Here is a 14,670-nt window from a genome sequence, read left to right as displayed (position 1 = left end):
TCGACAACATCCTGTGAAATTGCAGGGCGCGAAATTCAAAATACAAAAATAGTAATATTAAACATTCATGAAAATACAAGTGTCATACATTATTTAAAAGCTTAACTTCTTGTTAATCCAGCCACTTTGTCAGATTTCAAAGAGGCTTTACGGCGAAAGCATACCATGCGATTATCTGAGGACAGCGACCCGCATACACCAGCATTAAAAACATTTTCCAAACCAGCAGAGGCGTCACAAAAATCAGAAATAGCGATAAAATAAATCACTTACCTTTGACGATCTTCCTCTGTTTGCAATCCCAAGGGTCCCAGCTACAATACAAATGGTTATTTTTTTCAATAAAGTCTTTATTTTTATCCCAAAAAAGTCAGTTTAGTTGGCACGCTTGATTCAGTAATCCACCTGTTCCACTCGTTCAAAATGCATACAAAGGAATCCCAAAAGTTACCAATAAACTTCATCCAAACAAGTCAAACAACGTTTCTAATCAATCCTTAGGTACCCTAATATGTAAATAAACGATCAAATTTTAGATGGAGAATAGTGTGTTCAATACCGGAGATAAATAACGAAGTGCGCACCCTCATCCACGTGTGCCACAACACTACAATCAAAATGAGAGCCACCTTGGAAAACTACAAATTCTAGCTCATTTTTCAAAACACAAGCTTAAAACCCTTTCTAAAGACTGTTGACATCTAGTGGAAGCCATAGGAACTGCAATCTGGGAGGATTTCCTTTGATTTTCCCACAGACAGGCATTTCAATGGGTGGTCACCTCAACAACAACAAAAATGTCCGGATGGATTCCCCTTGGGTTTTCGCTTGCCATATCAGTTCTGTTAAACTCACAGACATTATTTTAACAGTTTTAGAAACTTAAGAGTGTTTTCTATCCAATACTACCAATTATATGCATATCCTAGCATCTGGGCCTGAGTAACAGGCAGTTTACTTTGGGCATGTCATTCATCTGAACTTCTGAATACTATTCCCTATTCCTAAGAGGTTTTAAAGGCTGACATTGGTTGATTTGAATACTTCTGACAGATAAAATTCTAACTCCACCCATAACGTTTTGACATTTTAACATTTGTAGAAGGCATGGATTATTAAAACTTACTGCAGGCCTAAAACCTATGGCTTTAACCTTCTGAATTAATGATTATATTGAAGATAGAAGCCGCTTCTTAATGAGTTCCAAGAGCTGATCTGTTATCCAACGAGTATTATTATTATTATTATTAACCCTGCCTTATAATGACATAAAAGCCCCTTAGATATTCTCTGTAAGGTTTTACATTTCTAACTCAATATCACAGACCAGATTTGCCCTAACGAAAAATGCATCAACCCCTTCAAATATATTCATTTATTATTAATCCTGCATTATAATTGTATAAAAGCACCTTAGATATTTATTTAGAATCCTCCAATCCTCTAAATGTAATTAGATCTACAGGGACATTTAATTGATCTGCAAGTATTTTCATTAAGAAGCCACCTCTTAATGAGTTCAGAGAGCCGTGTCATACCAATTATTATTGGATTATTCACCATGGCAACCACTTGTTAGTATAAAAGGAAAATGATGTGCAGTTACATTTTTTTATCGAATTCAATTAAATATTTGTACCACTGTAGATGCTGTGGTTTTATTTACAGTAGTGATGGACAGCTGGAGGTATTTGGTTTTTCACAAGTAGCAGGCTGTGAATTCTGCAAACAACGTTTCCAATATGGGCTATTAGCAGGACAATAGACTCTTCATACCTACATTTATTTACAAAAGGATAGTCTAATAGCTCGGCTAGGTGTGTAAAAAAAATCCCACTAACTTGCAATGTATTAGGTACTCTAAGTGTAACATTTCTAACTCCAAACCTCATGCAACCGCAAAATGTTGGATAAAGCATATACTGTACAGTATTTGTTCATCAACATCTTTATGTTGAAGGGCACAATGCAGCACTCTGGGCCAAGGGCACAATGGCCACTGGCCGCTAAAGGCATGGATATTTTTAGTGTGCATTATGGCCACACAAAGGGGATGCCTCCATGAAATTTGAGGCATTATCAAGCACTTCATATCATACTGCTTTAGACCTGTCTAAAATAAATAATGGATTTATTGTGAAGGTGTAGGCTATATATTTTTTTTTATGGATTTAATTTATTTTATTTCACCTTTATTTAACTAGGTAGGCCAGTTGAGAACAAGTTCTCATTTACAACTGCGACCTGGCCAAGATAAAGCAAAGCAGTGCGACACAAACAACAACACAGAGTTACACATGGAATAAACAAACGTACAGTCAATAACACAATAGAAAAGTCTATATACAGTGTGTGCAAATGAAGTAAGATTAGGGAGGTAAGGCAATAAATAGGCCATAGTGGCGAAATAATTACAATTTAGCAATTAAACACTGGAGTGATAGATGTGCATAAGATGAATGTGCAAGTAGAGATACTGGGGTGCGAAGGAGCAACAAAAAAAATAACAATATGGGGATGAGGTAGTTGGGTGGGCTATTTACAGATGGGCTATGTATAGGTGCAATGATCTGTAAGCTGCTCTGACAGCTGATGCTTAAAGTTAGTGAGGGAGACATGAGTCTCCAGCTTCAGTGACTTTTGCAGTTCGATCCAGTCATTGGCAGCAGAGAACTGAAATATACCTGCTGGAGCGCGTGCTATGGGTGGGTGCTGCTATGGTGACCAGTGAGCTGAGATAAGGTGGGGCTTTACCTAGAAAATACTTATAGATGACCTGGAGCCAGTGGGTTTGGCGACGAATATGAAGCGAGGGCCAGCCAACGAGAGCATACAGGTCGCAGTGGTGGGTAGTATATGGGGCTTTGGTGACAAAAGCACTGTGATAGACTGCATCCAATTTGCTGAGTAGAGTGTTGGAGGCTATTTTGTAAATGACATCGCCAAAGTCAAATATCGGTAGGATAGTCAGTTTTACGAGGGTATGTTTGGCAGCATGAGTGAAGGATGCTTTGTCGCGAAATACGAAGCCGATTCTAGATTTAATTTTGGATTGGAGATGATTAATGTGAGTCTGGAAGGAGAGTTTACAGTCTAACCAGACACCTAGGTATTTGTAGTTGTCCACATATTCTAAGTCAGAACCGTCCAGAGTAGTGATGCTAGATGGGCGGGCAGGTGCGGGCAGCGATCAGTTGAAGAACATGCATTTAGTTTTACTTGCATTTAAGAGCAGTTGGAGGTCACGGGAGGAGTGTTGTATAGCATTGAAGCTCGTCTGGAGGGTTAGTTAACACAAAAGAAGGGTCCAAAGAAGGGCTAGAAGTATACAAAATGGTGTCGTCTGCGTAGAGGTAGATCAGAGAATCCCCAGCAGCAAGAGCAACATCATTGATGTATACAAAGAAAAGAGTTGGCCCGAGAATTTAACCCTGTGGCACCCCCATAGAGACTGCAGGCCCTCCGATTTTACACACTGAACTCTATCTGAGAAGTAGTTGGTGAACCAGGCGAGCAGTCATTTGAGAAACCAAGGTTGTTGAGTCTGCCGATAAGAATGCGATGATTGACAGAGTCAAAAGCCTTGGCCAGGTCGATGATTATGATTATGGCTGCACAGTATTGTCTTTTATCGATGGCGGTTATGATGTCGTTTAGGACCTTGAGCGTGGCTGAGGTGCACCCATGACCAGCTCGGAAACCAGATTGCATAGCAGAGAAGGTACGGTGGGATTCGAAATGGTCTGTGATCTGTTAACTTGGCTTCCGAAGACTTTAGAAAGGCAGCATAGGATAGATATACCTATACTTGAAATCACTGGCCACTTTAATAATGGAACACTAGTCACTTTAATAATATTTACATATTTTGATTACCCATTTTAAATGTACAGTATATACTGTATTCTATTCTATTCTACTGTATTTTAGTCTATGCCGGTCCGTCATTGCTCGTTCAAATATTTATATATTCTTAATTCCATTCCTTTCCTTTAGATTTGTGTGTGTTGTGTATATTTTTTAAATTGTTAGATATTACTGCACTGTTGGAGCTGGAAACACAAGCATTTCGCAACACCCACACTAACATATCCTAAACATGTGTATGTGACCAATAAAATTGTATTTTATTTATAATATCTGATTTTAAAAAATCAGGAAAGGCATGGAGAGAGCTAGTTACCAGTAGGTAGTAATTGTATTATTTTAATTGGATATTTGTATAGATTATTTGTGTTATTGCTATAATGTGTAGTGTGATGGGAATTTTGATGTTTGTGATTTTCTTATAACTAATTTCTGTGTTCTATTAATGTGCTGTTCTATAAACCAATTTCTGTGTTCATGCAAGTGGCTCACTGAATGAATCCTCACTATCGGTGGCTGCAATTTGGCAGTATGCCCAGACATTGTTTTGAGAACGAAAGATATCTCAGTTTCAAGGTCTCAGAAGCCTTGTGAGGTATTGGTCTGTGAGGTATTGGTCTGTCTAGAATCTGGGAGAATGTACCTTTTTATCTCTGTAGCAGTTAGCTCTCATCTCGTCTAGACACTGCATCAGCCAGATGAAGCAACGGCACATCTAATCTTCTTCCCCATCCCCTAGCCTGTTCCCCTAAAACCTTATTAGCATGCTAGTTAATGTTAGAAAACTTGAGCAGAGATCTCAGCTTGCATTCTAGGAAAGCCAACCAACCCCACACCAAATATACACAGAGCAAACAATTATACTCTAAACTAATGTTAGACCTATTGCTCTGTTACACAATGTAAGAACCACTAGATACAGGCTAGCCAGAAAAATATAATGCTTGCTAGCTAACCAGCCATAGAAAAGAGGCTAGCTAGCAAGCATCACCGTTGTAGCAGTTATGCAAATTTTTATTCTTCTCTTCATCATCCTCACCAATGCCTTGTTTAGATTTCAAAATCGATAAATATAATTTAACAAGCTAGTATTTATTACAAATTTGATCCATACTGGAACCCTGTGAAACGTGAAAGCACATTCCACAAAGACCACACCTCACCTGATTGGTCGGAAGAAAAAGCCCTGTCCACCAGAGCTTGTGTATTTTTTTGTACAACTACAAAATTTTTGGCTGAGGTTAGTCACTAAATTAGTGCCAAAACTCTGGGCGTACAGATTTGACATCTGCAAATGTCGTTTTGATTCACAGAAGAAGATTCACCAGTCGCAAGTTTAGTAAACGAGTTGCATTAATTCTCAAATGTAGTTGCGTGCTTGAAAATCTTATTTAATTTATTCACATATCAACTTACGTTTTGTTGCATTTATTCTCAAAAGAAGATGCATGTTTGCAAATATTTTTTGCAACTAGAAAACTGATTATACAGGTGCAACTAGGGCTGTGAAAATCTTGAAAATCTTGAAAATCTTATTTAATTTATTCACATATCAACTTACGTTTTGTTGCATTTATTCTCAAAAGAAGATGCATGTTTGCAAATATTTTTTGCAACTAGAAAACTGATTATACAGGTGCAACTAGGGCTGTGGCGGAGAGAAAAAATTTCATAAAATTTTGTCAGCCGGTGATTGTCAAGCAAATAACTGCCGGTCTCACATGTACCGTTAATTAGCATAAACAAGTTTAGCATCTCCTGGCTTCCACGCATAGCCTGCAAGCCTCTGATGCAGACCTTTGGAACATCTACATTTTTAAAAGTCTAATAAACCCATTAATATAGTGTACACCGTCACAATACATCCATAATTTATTTTAGACAGTTCTAAAGAAACATGATATGAAGATAATATAGTCTATTTCAGAAGAACAGAATAGCATACTCTGAGTTCTCCTTATGTTAGGCCCTGAAATAGCTATGTCATATGGCTGTGGGCTACACTAGTTCATTTAGCAGAGAAAAAGTTGAATTCCGTGGCATTATTATTTTTTCTTATTTTATTGTTTGAAGAATACAATTTGTATTTGTATTTATTATGGATCCCCATTAGCTGCTGCCAAAGCAGCAGCTACTCTTCCTGGGGTCCAGCAAAATTAAGGCAGTTTATACAATTTTAAAAACATTACAATACATTCAAAGATTTCACATCACACTGTGTGCCCTCAGGCCCCTACTCCACCACTACCTCATATCCACATTACTAACTCCATGTGTATGTATAGCGCGCATGTTATTGTGTGTGTGTGTGTGTGTGTGTGTGTGTGTGTGTGTGTGTGTGTGTGTGTGTGTGTGTGTGTGTGTGTGTGTGTGTGTGTGTGTGTGTGTGTGTGTGTGTGTGTGTGTGTGTGTGTCTGTGTGTCTGTGCCAATGTTTGTGTTGCTTCACAGTCCCCGGTGTTCTATAAGGTGTTTTTTATCTGTTTTTTAAATCAAATTTTACTGCTTGCGTCAGTTACTTGATGTGAAATGGAGTTCAATGTAGTCATGGCTCTATGTAGTGCCTGTGTGCCTCCCATAGTCTGTTCTGTACTTGGGGACTGTGAAGAGACCTCTTGTGGCATGTCTTGTGGGGTATGCATGGGTGCCTGAGCTGTGTTCCAGTAGTTTAGACAGACAGCTCGGTGCATTCAACATGTCAATACCTCTCATAAATAAAAGTAGTGATGAAGTCAATCTCTCCTCCACTTTCAGCCAGGAGAGATTGACATGCATATTATTAATATTAGCTCTCGGTGTACATCCAAGGGCCAGCCCTGCTGTCCTGTTCTGAGCCAAGTGAAATTTTTTGTGACACCTGACCACACAACTGAACAGTAGTCAAGGAGCGACAAAACTAGGCCTGTAGGACCTGCCATGTTGATAGTGTTGTTAAGAAGGCAGAGCATAGCTTTATTATAGATAGACTTCTCCCCATCTTGGCTACTACTGCATCAATATATTTTGACCATGAAAGTTTACAATCTAGTGTTACTCCAAGCAGTTTAGTCATCTCAACTTGCTCAATTTCCACATTATTTCAAGATTTAGTTGAGGTTTAGGGTTTAGTGAGTGTTGTGTTCCAAATACAACGCTTTTAGTTTTAGAAATATTTAGGGATAACTTATTCCTTGCCACACACTTGCCACAACAAAGAGCTGAAACTAACTGCAGCTCTTTGTTGAGTGTTGCAGTCATTTCAGTCACTGTAGTAGCTGACGTGTATAGTGTTGAGTCATCCGCATACATAGACACTCTGTCTTTACTCAAAGTCAGTGGCATGTCATTAGTAAAAATTGTAAAAAGCAAGTAGCCTAAACAGCTACCCTGGGGAATTCCTGATTCTAACTGGATTATATTTGAGAGCCTTCCATTAAAGAACACCCTCTGTGTTCTGTTAGATAAGTAACTCTTCATCCGCATTATAGCAGGGGGTGTAAAGCCTTAATACATAAGTTTTTCCATCAGCAGACTGTGATCGATAATGTCAAAGCTGCACTGAAGTCTAACAAGACAGCCCCCACAATCATTTTATCATACATTTCTCTAAGCCAATCATCAGTCATTTGTGTAAGTGCTGTGCTTGATGAGTGTCCTTCCCTATAAGCATGCTGAAATTCTGTTGTCAATTTGTTTACTGTGAAATAGCATTGTATCTGGTCAAACAATTTTTTTTCCAGAAGTTTACTAAGGGTTGGTAACAGGCTGATTTTGGTCGGCTATTTGAACCAGTAAAGGGGGCTTTACTATTCTTGGGTAGCGGAATGACTTTAGCTTTCCTTCAGACCTGAGGGCACACGCTCTCTAGTAGGCTTAAATTGAAGATGTGGCAAATAGGAGTGGCAATATCGTCTGCTATTATCCTCAGTAATTTTCCAACCAGATTTTCAGACCCCGGGGGCGTATCATTGTTGATAAACAACAACAAAAAATTAACATCTTCCACACTGACTTTACAGAATTCAAAAGTACATTTCTTGTCTTTCATAATTTGGTCCAGTATATACTTGGATGTGTAGTGTCAGCGTTTGTTGCTGGTATGTCATCCATATGTTTGCTTATCTTGCCAATGAAAAAGTCATTAAAGTAGTGTGCAATATCACTGGGCTTTGTGATGAATGAGCCATCTGATTCAATAAATGAAGGAGCCGAGCTTTTTTCCCAAAAATTTCATTTAAGGTGTCCCAAAGCTTTCTACTATCATTCTTCATATAATTTTACTAGTTATGACTATTATATTGTGATCACTCATCCTATGGATTTGGATACTGCTTTAAAGCAAATATCATCAGTGTTAGTAAAAATGTGATCAATACATGTTGATGATTTCATTCCTGTGCTGTTTGTAACTACCCTGGTAGGTTGACTGACAACCTAATCCAGGTTGCAGGCACTGGTTACAGTTTGACGTTTTTGCCTGAGTGGGCAGCTTGATGATAGCCAGTCAATATTTAAATCACCCAGAAAATATATTCTCTGTTGATATCACATACATTATCAAGCATTTCACACATTTTATCCAGATACTGACTGTTAGCACTTGGTGGTCTATAGCAGCTTCCCACAAGAATGGGCTTTAGGTGAGGCAGATGAACCTGTAGCCATATTACTTCAACAGTATTTAACATAAGATCGTCTCTTAGCTTTACAGGAATGTGGTTCTGAATATAGACCGCAACACCGCCTCCGTTGGCATTTCTGTCTTTTCGGAAGGTGTTATAACCATGTATTCCTACCAATGTATCATCAAAGGTATTATCTAAGTGAGTTTCAGAGATTGTCAGAATCTGATTGCCATCTGTTACAAGCAAGTTATTGACTTCATGGACCTTGTTTCTTAGGGTACATATGTTAATATGTTCTATTTTTAGCACTTTTCTGTTTTTCTGTCCATGTTTTGTACATTGGAACTGATGCAGGGTGAGCTGCATAAAGTGGTCTTCCTACTATTGCACACCGCCTCAGTGCTAACTGTGTAACTCTGGTTTATAGGCTCATGATTACTGCTTACAATAGCTGTAGGATAAACATATGTATTCGGTGCAATTAGGAGTACATAAATTAAATTACTTACATTGTGTTTGCCAATGCCCCTAAAATCATGTACATTTGATGCAGCATTATTACAACTCAGTGTAACAATGGTAGGGATTAACTTCTTCGGGGTAGGGGGCAGTATTCGGAAGTTTGGATGACTGAGGTGCCCAAAGTAAACTGCCTGCTACTCAGGCCCAGAAGCTAGGATATGCATATTATTAGTATATTTGGATAGAAAACACTCTGAAGTTTAAAACTGTTTGAATGATGTCTGTGAAAACCTGAGAAAAATCGAACCAGGAAGTGGGAAATCTGAGGTTTGTAGTTTTTCAAGTGATTGCCTATCCAATATACAGTGTAAATGGGTTCAGATTGCATTTCCTAAGGCTTCCACTAGATGTCAACAGTCTTTAGCAAGTTGTTTCAGGCTTCTATTGTGAAAGGGGAGAGAATAAGACCACTCAAAGCAGGAGGCTCAGCTGAAAGCCATGAGTTGTTTATCGTGCGCGACCGTGAGCGCGAGCTCCATTCTCTTTCCTTTCCTTTCTAATGACAACGGAATTCTCCGGTTGGAATATTATAGAAGATTTATGATAAAAACATCCTAAAGATTGATTATATACATCGTTTGACATGCTTCTACAAACTGTAATGAAACTTTTTTTGACTTTTCGTCTGGACTTAGTGCCCGCGCTTTGTGCATTTGGATTAGTAACCTAAACGCGCAAACAAAAAGTAGGTATTTGGACATAAAGATGGACTTTATCGAACAAAACAAACATTTATTGTGGAACTGGGATTCCTGGGAGTGCATTCCGATGAAGATCATCAAAGGGAAGTGAATATTTATAACGCTATTTCTGACTTTTGTTGACTCCACAACATGGCGGGTATCTGTATGGCTTGTTTTGGTGGCTGAGCGCTGTACTCAGATTATCGCATGGTGTGCTTTCGCCGTAAAGCTTTTTTGAAATCTGACACAGTGGTTGCATTAAGGAGAAGTTTATCTTTAATCCTATGTGTAACACTTGTATCTTTCATCAACGTTTATGATGAGTATTTCTGTAAATTGATGTGGCTCTCTGCAAAATCACCGGATGTTTTGGAGGCAAAACATTATTGAACATAACGTGCCAATGTAAACTGAGATTTTTGGATATAAATATGAACTTTATGGAACAAAACATACATGTATTGTGTAACATGAAGTCCTATGAGTGCCATCTGATGAAGATCATCAAAGGTTAGTGATTCATTTTATCTCTATTTCTGCTTTTTGTGACTCCTCTCTTTGGCCGGAAAATGGCTGTATGTTTTTTTGACTAGGCGCTGACCTAACATATTCGCATGGTATGCTTTCGCCGTAATGCCTTTTTGAAATTGGACACTGTGGTTGGATTTACAACAAGTGTATCTTTAAAATGGTGTAAAATACATGTATGTTTGAGCAATTTTAATTATGGGATTTCTGTTGTTTTGAATTTGGCGCCCTGCAGTTTCACTGGCTGTTGACGAGGTGAGACGCTACCATCCCACATACCCTAGAGAGGTTAATGCTTATTCACTACTGTTGCCAACAAGTTGGTTGAAAATCTACCAGATCATTCAGGCCTTTACAGAGAGGGTAAAGTCTGGGAGTTTTACTCTAAGCAGGGGGTTGAAGCTGTTGCCTTTTCATTTGGTAAAGTTTCAGAAACATCTGTGTTAAAGAAAATACTGCAAAGCAACGGGTCTTGATAACATTCCTTCCAGGTTCTTGAAGGATGCTGCAGAGAGTATTACCAGAGATGGAAGCGGAAGCGAGACATCCCACTCGCTAGTTTTTTCTGGTTCATATAGAGTAACTGAACTAAGCAGACCAGAGCCACCCCCTTAAGCAAACCGGAACTTACTCTTTTTCTACCATGGTAAATGCGACTCACCACCTGGATTCGGTCTTATGTAGCGACATTTGAATTTCTGTTTTTTACATTGGATAAAAGTAGAGACAGAGCTACAAAATGGTATATCATACCCTGCATTTGAGGAAACAATTGGAAAGTAATTCTGCTTTGAAAGTTGATCAACTTGTAAACTCACTTTTGAGAAAACCGTCTTTCAATGTTTTGGTACTACTATTGGAGAACCCTTCTTTGTCTACACCCATTCAGCATTGTTCACACCTTCTTAAGCCTTAGCCCCACCCATCTCTATAAGCTATTGGGATCCCACGCCCACCTAGTTTTTCTATTTCTTCCACCCCAGTAGCCGGACGCCGCTCTGGTTTGGTGGAAGTTTTGCCGCCGAGTCGGGTCTCCACAGGCGATGGACCGGTGCAAGGCAGGGTTCCATCCCCGAAGGGGTCTCCCCCTTCCCTGGAGAACGGAGCGATCTCAACCCAACCAACCAGCCATGGAGATACGTCACTCACGGTGGAAGTCGAAGAAGGTGTCCTCTGGCATCGGGGGTCTCCATGGAGATGTTGAGCCCGGAACTGACACAGACCAGAAACAGCTTTGCCGCCGTCGATCCAGAGGTTCCGGCGCCTTCGTCCTTGGTGGCCTTCCAATCAAGATCGGATCCGGAGGTACCTGCGTCTTCGTCCTCGGCTCTGTCTTCCTTTCCGGTGGCTTCTACCTCGGGTTCAGATCCTTGGAGCTCCCAGCCTCACCAGACCGTGAGGCTGCCTGAGAGACTGGCACATTCAACATCACCAGCTGTCATCATAGGCAGCTCTATGGTGAGAAACATCTCAGGCCCTAAGGCAAAAACCCTGTGCTACCAGGAGCATGAGTACGGGACATAAAAAGGCTGCTTCCGACTGTTCTACCACAGATGCCGGGAGCTGACACTGTCGTAGTCCATGTGGGGTCCAACGATATCAGGAGGGCTAGCTCGGAACATTTAAAAGACTCCAAAAAACGGCCAATAACTTCAGGTCCAGTACCATCGTTGGGCCGCGGGTGTGAAAGATTCAGCAAACTGCTGGCATTACACATCTGGCTAATAGACTACTATAGCTCTGCTGGAGTCACTTTTATTGATACATTTGACACCTTCTGGAAACAGAAGATACTCTACAGGAATGACGGAGTCCATCTAAATCATCTTGGCTCCTGGACTCTGTGCACACATTTCAAGGCTGCGTTGAAACAATGACTGGTAAATTAACCAAGACCAGCTCAGTTAACCTCTCTACGGTACGTGGGACGCTACCGTCCCACCTGACCAACATCCATTGAAAGTCCCGGGCGCCAAATTCAAACAACAGAAATCTCATGATTAAAATTTCTCAAACATACAAGTATTATACACCATTTTAAAGATAAACTTCTTGTTAAGACTGTCTGCCACTTAAGTCTTGTCAGAACTGACTTGACATTTAATATCCAGGCTGAGACTACTAGTCTTGGTCTAAAGTATGTTACTATATCCTTAGCTACTTCAGAGACTTCCAGAGCTTGTCAACTGATTCACTTGACTTCTGGGCCAACCAAGCTAACAGCAAATGTTCCCACAACTTTAGAGAACATTCCCTTAAGAGACTCATTAGGTCATTAACTAATGTTTTCATAGGAATGTTCCTGTGATGTGCAAGTAATGTTTCCAAGACACCATTCCCTTACTGTCAAATGGAACATACCCAGAAAGTGGTTACCATGTTATCAGAACTTAAGATGTTGTTCTAGACACATTTCATGGGAACGTTGCAAGAACATCCACGTGTCCAGTTTTCTGTGGGTTAGGACAACATTCCATCAACATCCCACCAAACATACACAGAACATGGTTGCCATGTTCTCAGAACATAAGATATTAATGTTCTACACACATTTCATGGAAGAATTGGAACATTTTCAGCTTCCAGTAATTGTGTACGGATCCTTGCGTCATGGGGCCATGCATTATCATGCTGAAGTATCAGGTGATGGCGGCGGATGAATGGCATGACAATGGGCATCAGGATCTCGTCACGGTATCTCTGTCCATTCAAATTGCAATCGATAAAATGCAATTTTGCTCGTTGTTTGAAGCTTATGCCTGCCCATACCATAACCCCACCACCATGGGGCACTCTGTTCACAACATTGACATCAGCAAACCGCTCATCCACATGACGCCATACACACTATCTGCCATCTGCCCGGTACAGTTGAAACCGGGATTAATCAGTGAAGAGCACACTTCTCCAGAGTGCCAGTGGCCATCAAAGATGAACATTTGCCCACTGAAGTTGGTTACGATGCCAAACTGCAGTCAGGTCAAGTCCCTGGTGAGGACGACAAGCTTCCCTGAGACAGTTTCTGCAGAAATTCTTCAGTTGTGCAAACCCACAGTTTCATCAGCTGTCCGAGTGATTGGCCTCAAATGATCCCGCAGATGAAGAAGCCGGATGTGGATGTCCTGGACTTGCGTGGTTACACATGGGCTGCGACATTGGATGCAGTTTATGGTAGAGAAATAAACTTAACATTATCTTGTAACAGCTCTTGTGGATATTCCTGCAGTCAGCAAGCCAGTTGCACGCTCCCTCAAAACTTGAGACATCTGTGGCATTCTGTTGTGTGACAAAACTGCATATTTTAGAGTAGCCTTTTATTGTCCCCAGCACAAGGTGCACCTGTGTAATGATCATGCTGTTTAATCAGCTTCTTTATATGCCACACCTGTCAGGTGGATGGATTATCTTGGCAAAAGAAAAATGCTCACTAACAGGACACAAATGTGTGCAAAACATTTTAGAGAAATAAGCTTTTTGTGCATATGGAAAATGTCTGGGATTGCTTATTTAAGCTCATGAAACATGGGACCAACACTTTACATGTTGAGTTTATTTTTTGTTCAGTGTAGATGAAAATATTCCGTTTACTAATGAAAAACGGGACACTAAAACATTAGGGGAACATTACAGGTAACATTAGAAACACGTTCTCTCCCTAGACTTGTTAGCTGGGAATGCAGGGAGTTGTGCAATTACAGCATTCTATCGGACACATTTACCTTTAAATCCATTGTTCCTATAAGTGATGTATTATTGTAGGTAATATCTGATTCTATATTTAATAATGTTGTATCAAAGCCAATTGATAGCTTCGAACAATACGTTTCCCTTCATGACGACATGTTTGGCCAAAACATGGCTTGTGCAATAAGGAGGTGCATCTTGGGATATGTAGTAGGTAATTTAGGGACATACCTCCAATTCTAAATGCTTTAACCATCAAAACACAGCAAGGACCATGATGCTGCTCGAAATTGCGCATGTATATTGCAGACAGTTGATGACCATAAAGAATGATAGCAGCATCTAATGGCCATAATACTTTATTAGCGCCAATGAGCGCTTCCACCATTTTAATGTGGTCAACTGGGTGGGACTTCAATTTTATTGGCTGATCCCTCCTGGTGACCCTGTTGTAGTCATGTCCAACCGGGTCCTCATTAGTGATCAGCCAATCGTGAAGAAGAAAATTGACCTCTTCACATTGGAGATACATTGGAGATACCACAGACGCTATAATGGCACAGATAAAAAAATATTTGTCCTCTATCTAGCTCTATGCTGATAACTCATCTAATATGCTAGCTACTTCGCTGAAATAAAAGGTACCTGAAAACTGCGAGCGAACCACCACTGGAGCCATTTGAGGAGAAAGTAATAAAGTAAAATGTTATTTTGTTCTGGTTTGTGTAATTTAAAGGACAGGATACATATCTAAGTGTTTCTCAAATACACTCAATCTAGGTT

General features: G+C 40.0%; 1 protein-coding gene across 6 annotated transcripts in view; it reads left to right on the top strand.

Annotated features, from left to right (window-relative positions):
* The first annotated feature begins 14,391 nt into the window (after nt 1–14,391).
* Nucleotides 14,392–14,670, top strand: part of LOC139575111 (bromodomain-containing protein 3-like) — a 42,413-nt gene continuing 42,134 nt past the window's right edge. For 2 of the 6 annotated variants that reach the window (XM_071400114.1, XM_071400107.1), the window contains exon 1: nt 14,392–14,585. The gene's annotated coding sequence lies outside the window, so the exon portion shown is untranslated. The remainder of the gene's footprint in view (nt 14,586–14,670) is intronic. The other 4 variants (XM_071400108.1, XM_071400115.1, XM_071400111.1 and 1 more) reach the window with 4 other exon arrangements.

This window comes from Salvelinus alpinus, chromosome 5, assembly GCF_045679555.1.
Source record: "Salvelinus alpinus chromosome 5, SLU_Salpinus.1, whole genome shotgun sequence".
NCBI lineage: Eukaryota > Metazoa > Chordata > Actinopteri > Salmoniformes > Salmonidae > Salvelinus > Salvelinus alpinus.
The sequence above is the reverse complement of the archived record's forward strand: the minus strand, read 5'-3'. Positions and strand labels throughout refer to the sequence as shown.